At 48.0% G+C, this 7,118-nt stretch overlaps 1 pseudogene; it reads left to right on the forward strand.

Annotated features, from left to right (window-relative positions):
* The first annotated feature begins 958 nt into the window (after positions 1-958).
* On the forward strand, positions 959-5,036 carry LOC118223194 (annotated as a pseudogene).
* The last annotated feature ends 2,082 nt before the right edge of the window (positions 5,037-7,118 follow it).

A 7,118-nucleotide genomic window follows, 5' to 3' on the forward strand; every position in this document is an offset into this window, starting at 1 on the left:
GGTACCATCCACTCACCTTGTTTTGACTGGTATAAATAAATTTACACATCGGTTACATCTGGCATAGTTGGCAGGACCTGGTTGGTTTCCAGTGGCAATTGTATCCCAGAATGAGTATGCAGGAAAATGAATCTGCCCAACCTGGCCTTAGGCCCATGATCATTTCACCTTTCTGGGCTGGTAACCTGTGGGGTCAGAAATTCAGAGGTAAAAATTCTGACATTGGATTGGAAGAGTGGGAGGACAATTTGAAGGCTATGTTTAAAATGTGTAACGTGTCAACTGATGTTAATTATTAACAATTTGGAGGGAGAAGCAAAGAGGCAAACCCTGATTTTAAGGGAGGAGGAGAGAGACAGTTCTGAGAAGATTTTTTCCGTCTTAAAAGATTTGTATGGGGACCAAATTCCTGCCTCAGTCCTTCGTTCCCTCCGTTTCAGCTACAAACAACAGTCCTCTGAAACAGTCTCAGAATTCACTCTTAGAATACAAGAACTGTTCTGCAAACTACAGAAGGACCCAGTGCACATGGATAATGTAGACAGACTCATGAGAGATCAGTTTCTGGAGGGGCTCCAGGACCACCCCTTATGCAGAGAACTAAAAACTCCTGTTATAACTGACCCCACAGTGTCTTTTACTACAGTAAAGAGAGAGGCCAAATTTCAGAGTGAGGTGGAGGACGACCCATCCCCTAGCTGCTTCATGGCCACCTGAACTGCTGCAACCCCTCCAGCTCCGGTAACCCTAGATCTCCAGCAGCTGAAGCGGAACCTGAAGGCTGAGTTGGCGGAGGAGATCAATTCACAGATGGCTAACTTGACCAAGGGGATCGTAAGTGAGCTCAGAGTGGAAATTCAAGAGGCTGTTGGGAGAAGCCCCAGACACCATCAGTCACGAGGCGAGAGAAATTTGTGGAGGACGCACTCTTCCACTGTACGCTCCCACTGGGACCAAGATGGTGAGTTTACTCAACCCCGCCCATCTACACCAGCAGGGGGAGGTTGATTTGCAACCAATGCCAAGCCCCGGGTCATATCCAGCGCTTCTGCCCCCAACGACGGAGGTCCCAGCCCACCAGTCAGCAGCCTTTAAACTTCTAAGCCCCCCTGCTGTGGACCAGGCAGTGGGGGGCAGCGGTGCCGTAACCTCAGAGGTGTCCAGAGAAGGCCTGGTGGGAGAGTCGCCTATTGTGAACATACAGATAGCAGGTAAAGTGGTTCCCTGCCTTATCGACACAGGCTCACATGTGACAATGATCACACAGAGCATTTTCCATAAGCTATTTGGGGAACAGGGGGTCCGACTCCAAGACCCCGCAGTATGGCTTAAATTAACGGCAGCAAATGGACAACACATACCATATGTTGGGTGCATGGAAGTAGATGTGAACATTGGCCCCACTGTACTTGACAAATGTGGAGTCATTGTTGTTAAAGATCACTGCCTCTTTCAAACACCAGGCCTCCTAGGCATGAACATCATCCGGCGCTGTTGGGAGGTTCTGCTCGCGAGTGAGGTGTCTACAACAGAGGTGCCCCTCCAAGCCAACCCATTAGGTAAGAGAGCCTGGAAGGAGGCCCTGGCCTTATGCAGCCAAGAAGCCCACTTTGCTCAGGAATATGGCCGTGTAGGGTACGTATGGGTCCTTTCAAACCTTACTGTTCCCCCAAAACAAAAAATGGTGCTGATGGGCAGAGTTCAGGGGGGTCCAGGAGGACGACCATACCTGGGCCTAGTGGAGCCACTAAATGACCTGGCCAACCAGGAGGCCTCCTGTCTTGTAGCATGTTCTGTGGGCAGTGCAGAAGGTGGCAGGGTCCCTGTTCATGTAAGGAACATTGGTGAGGCCTCAGTATAATCTGCAACGCTACCAAAAGGTGGCCGTTTTGTCACTAGTTCGACCTGCTGATGTTCTTTCAGAAGGTGTAGACCTGTCCATGGACCAACCTGGCACTGTGAAAGTCTACCTGCAGCAGACAGCGGAGCCTGAACCACCAAGGGGGGTGAACATCCCAGTGGACCTCAAAGGTGCTAACTTGACCTCTGACCAGTTGCAGCAAGTAAGTGCCTTCCTAGCTGAACACCAAGAAGTGTTCGCATTGTCAGATCATGACTATGGAGAGGCCAATGCAGTCTGTCACGAGATCCCCACAGGGGATGTCCCTCCAGTGAGGGAGCGCCACCACCAAATTCCCCCTAACTTGTACCAAGAGGTACATACTTTAATCCAGGGCATGCTGAAAGCAGGGGTCATCACAAATAGTACCAGTCCCTGGGCTTCGCCAGTAGTCTTAGTGCAAAAAAAAGACGGCTCACTACTGTGTTTCTGTGTAGACTACCGTAAATTGAACAACATCACCAGAAAGGACGCCTTCCCTCTCCCTCGCATAGAGGAATCACTCACAATGCTGTCCAAAGCCAGGTTTTTTTCCACTCTGGACCTCGCCAGCGGGTACTGGCAAGTCCCGGTCCACCCAAAGGATAAACCAAAAACCGCCTTCACCACACCTGTAGGGTTGTATGAATTTACTCGGATGCCTTTTGGGTTATGCAATGCCCCTGCAACTTTTCAAAAGCTCATGGAATCGTGCCTCGGTGACCAAAACTTTCAGTCACTTTTAAGCTATCTGGATGATGTAATTGTCTTTTCGCATGATTTTTTCTCTCACCTGCAGAACTTGGACCTTGTTTTTAAATGCTTGACGCAGCAGGGCCTGAAACCGAAGCCCTCAAAGTGCCACTTGTTCCAGCCTACAGTCCAGTACCTAGGGCACATGGTGACAGAAAGTGGCATAACACTAACACAAGACCGAGTACAGGCAGTGGCAGACTGGCCCCAACCGCAAACGGTCAGGGAGCTGCGAGCTTTTTTAGGACTCATAGGCTACTATCGCTGGTTCATTAAAGGCTTTGCCAAAATAGCAATGCCTCTCCATGGACAACTCACCGGTCACCCGATGCAAGGCGGTCGCCGCAGAAGCCCACCACTCCGGGAATGGACCTAAGAATGCGAAGCAGCCTTCCAACAACTGAAGCAAGCCTTGGTGAGAGCGCCCGTTTTGACCTTTGCTGATTTTTTCACAGCCATTCATAGTGTACACAGATGCTAGTAAATGAGGTCTGGGGGCTGTCCTTGGCCAAGTTCAGGATGGGGTGGAATGCGTTATTGCTTACGCGAGCCGTAGTTTGCATCCATCAGAAAAGAACGATGCAAACTACAGCTCCTTTAAGCTTGAGTTCTTGGCAATTAAATGGGCCATAACGGAAAAATTTAAGGAGTATTTGCTGGGGTCTAGATTTGTAGTCTTCACTGATAACAACCCTCTGGCTCACCTCTCTTCTGCTAATTTAGGGAGTGTGGAACAGCATTGGGCGGCTCGCCTAGCCAATTTTAACTATGAGATCAGGTTCCGGGCGGGGAAGTCGAACCGTAACGCTGATGCTTTGTCCAGAGTATCGATGAGAGAGTCTGGCCCCCCAGAAGATGATGAAGACGACCTAGCCTCCTTAGCCGTCCTGAGTACTCAGGTGGTGAGGGCTGTCTGTGCGGGAATTGGTAAGGCAGCTCACTGAAATTTGGAACACTACCGCCAGAACAATGTCGGTGAAGATCAGTGGTCAGGAGTGACTGCTGCAACCTGGAAGCAGGCACAAAAGGGATACCATAATCTGTAAAGTACTTCATTTCTTGCAGAGACCTAACCACCCTACTGCTGCTGAGCGAGCCTCCCTAGCCCCTGAAGTCCTCCGAATTCTGAAGGAAAAAGAAAAACTGGTTCTTCGGGAGGGTGTCCTCTACAGGAAGATACGGGAGCCAAGGAGCTTGGAGATCCGGTACCAGCTGGTCTTGCCAGCCGCCTACAAGCAGAGAGTTTGGGAATCTTGCCATGAACAAGCAGGCCACTTCGGCCATGAGAAGACGCTGGCATTCATCCGCTCCAGGTTCTTTTGGGCAAACCAAGCTAGGGATGTCCAAGAGTGGTGTGCATCATGCCAACTATCCTGAGGGCCCCTCTGGTGCCCATAGAAACTACCTTCCCCCTTGAACTAGTGACTATGGATTTTTTAAAAGTACACCCCTCGGCTAATGGCCAACAATATGTCCTGGTGATGACGGACCATTTTACTAAATACGCATAGGCAGTGCCAACTCGTGATCAAACTGCGACCACGACTGTGCAGGCCCTCTGGAACTATATTATCTGGTTCTTTGGCAGCCCTAAACATTTCCATACAGACCAAGGGGCCAATTTTGAATCTGCAGTGATCAAAAAGCTGTGCCAGTTGTATGGAGCAAAGAAAAGCCACACCACTCCCTACCATCCCCAGGGCAATGGCAGCTCTGAAAGGTTTAATCGTACACTCCTGCAACTCCTGGGCACACTAGACGAAGACCGCAAATCACGTTAGCCCGATTACATTAGTGAGCTGCTTTTGATGTACAATAATACCATACACAGCTCAACCGGCTAAACTCCTTAATACTTACTGTTTGGATGGCATCCTTGACTTCCTCTAGACCTGGCTCTGGGCACAGCAGCTGCACATCCTATGGAGCCTCAATCAGACTGGGTGAGACGCCTCAATAGTCCTGGAAGCATCACGGCAGCACCAGAAGCAGGCCTATGACTATGCTCCACAAAGTTCCCCCCTTCTGCCTGGGGAGAGGATCCTGTTGAGGCAGCGTAAAGCAAAGGACTGGGGTAAGCTTGCAGACTGTTGGGAAAGGGTACCATACATTGTGCGCCAGCTGAATTTAGACTTACCTGTTTATGTGGTTAAACCTGAACATGGGGAAGGAGTAGAAAAGGCCTTGCATCGTAACCTGTTGCGTCCTTGTCCTGTGTCTTATAACCCCAAACAAAGAAGGGTTCCGGCCCCGACCCCTCAGGTACAGGGCGGGGGAGCCCCATGGTGGGGTGTTTCTATTGCAGGTCCAGCACAGGCAACACTCTCTACAGATGGTAGGGGGCGTCACTGCCCCCGAGAGGAGCACTGCACCGAACCTGCCCCTGCATCCTCTGAGGAGTTAGCCCCAGCACACCTGAATCACAAGGAGATCCTTTTTTGTTCAAGCCTGTGCGAGTTTGGGTATTGTATAGTCGTTCTAAAGTAATGTAATTCTGGCTGTTCGCTATAGTGACCCTACACGTTTATCTCCTCTGTTTGGGTAGATCCGTGTAAGTAGTTGGCAGCCTAATTATTCGTCTTCCCTCGCACTCGCTTCTGAGTGGCGCCACACGTAAAGTGTTTTATTGTATTATGGTTCGTAACATTCCGAGTATATCTGAAACTGTCCATGGGTTTTAGAATTGTTGTATTCCTGTTTGTTAGCGGGGTATTTTAATTCTGTTGTTATTTTTGTTGTGTGTTTATTTTAAGTAAACGGGGCTAGCCCTGCAGCGTGTTCATTGTATGTTTATGCTGGGGGTTTCCTGACTAGTGAGTGGCCGTGTGTGATCACGTCCGGCTTTACACTGTGTGCTGTGAATTTGTACATGTATTGTGTGCTTTGGAAGCTATCATTAATTGTCTTAGAGGGAGTTGTGTACTTGTAGGTGCCTTGAAAGATACTATATACTTTCCACACTGTGCTTTCCAAAATTAATTGCTTTGACTGGTGTTAATTTTTCCACTGTGTGTGGTGAGGTATATTCCTGCTCACTAGTCAGGGACCCTTGTGCATGGGTTGTACACAATACATTGCCCCATGCTGTGGTAGAGGCCCTGTGGTTGTTAGGCTGACTGTATGTTTGAATCATTAAAGCCTTTGAATCCTTATTTTAAACTCCTGACTCTGTTTCTGGGTTGCATTGTTGCCACTGAGGTACCATCCACTCACCTTGTTTTGACTGGTATAAATAAATTTACACATCGGTTACACACATATTAAACTAAATTAATCGAAATCAACTTCTGTGATGTTCTGTGCAAGGACCCACACGCAGACCAGGGAAATCCAAAAAAACGTTGTCTTTATTCAGTCCGAGGTTCGAAGCCAGGTAATCAGAGAGAGTACGGTGCCGAATCGAGTTTCCAAAAGAATAGTGAAAAAACAGGCAAAAAGTCAAAAACCAGGAGATCAGAATGGCGAAGGTACAAAGGGACAGGCAAAAGAGAAGTCAAGGCAAAGCGAAGGTCAAACCAGAAGCAAACAAAACCAAAAGGGGCAGGCAAACTCGAAGTCGTACAAAGGGGTGTCACAGGAATCTCGATAGACAAAGGCTTACGAACAATCGGCACAATGAATTTGATCAACGTTCTGACACTGAACAGGTGGAAAAGACTGACATTTATACACTGGGGAAGATAACAATCAAGGAGGGGTTAAGTGAGTGAGGGAGGAGTAACAAACAACATCCAGGTGAAGAACATTAGGAAAACTAATTCAATGACAGGGGACTGACAAAACGCGGACTGGAATCACATAGACAACAATGATAATAGACGGCCTGGGTGAAGCAGGTAAAACACGTGCAGAGAGAGAGAGGTGCAGTCAGAGCAAGAGACAGGTGCAGGCAATTGCAGAACTCAGCGTTAGAGCAGGCTAGAAAGAAAAGGGGCGGAGCTACAGCGCAGCATGGAAAAGGGGAGACTGGTTAATGTATTAGTATAGTGATCTAAACTATCAAAAACCCAAAACTAGTGTGTGTTAGTCCATTAGTAATATTCACATGTTAGTATATTAGTGAGGTTAGTACTTTACAATCTATAAATTAGTAGGGATTAGTAGAAATTAGTAAAACTAGAAATAAGCAGGAAGTAAGTAAAGCGAGACTGGAAAGAAGGGGGGAAACCACGAAAACCCGGAACCACCCGAATAGTGAAATCACACAAGTACAGGGGAGTTGCAACTGTGGAAACATCGCTTCATTGTAACCGCTTTACTAACAGCTATTTTGCTTCTTGCGACTTAGGTTACAACTGTGAATAGATTGCTAGAAAGGCTGATTCGCTTCCGGTGGTTGATACATGGCCCCTTAGCGGCTAATGCGAGCACTGGACAACTTCCGACATATTTTCCGGTACAGAAAACAATTGTCCCCGGTGTATAGCAAGGACATTTTTTCTACATAACTAGTTACAGAGTGTTACCAATAGTTTTATAAATGGTA

The sequence above is a fragment of the Anguilla anguilla genome, chromosome 3 (assembly GCF_013347855.1).
Source record: "Anguilla anguilla isolate fAngAng1 chromosome 3, fAngAng1.pri, whole genome shotgun sequence".
NCBI classification, from domain to species: Eukaryota; Metazoa; Chordata; class Actinopteri; order Anguilliformes; family Anguillidae; genus Anguilla; species Anguilla anguilla.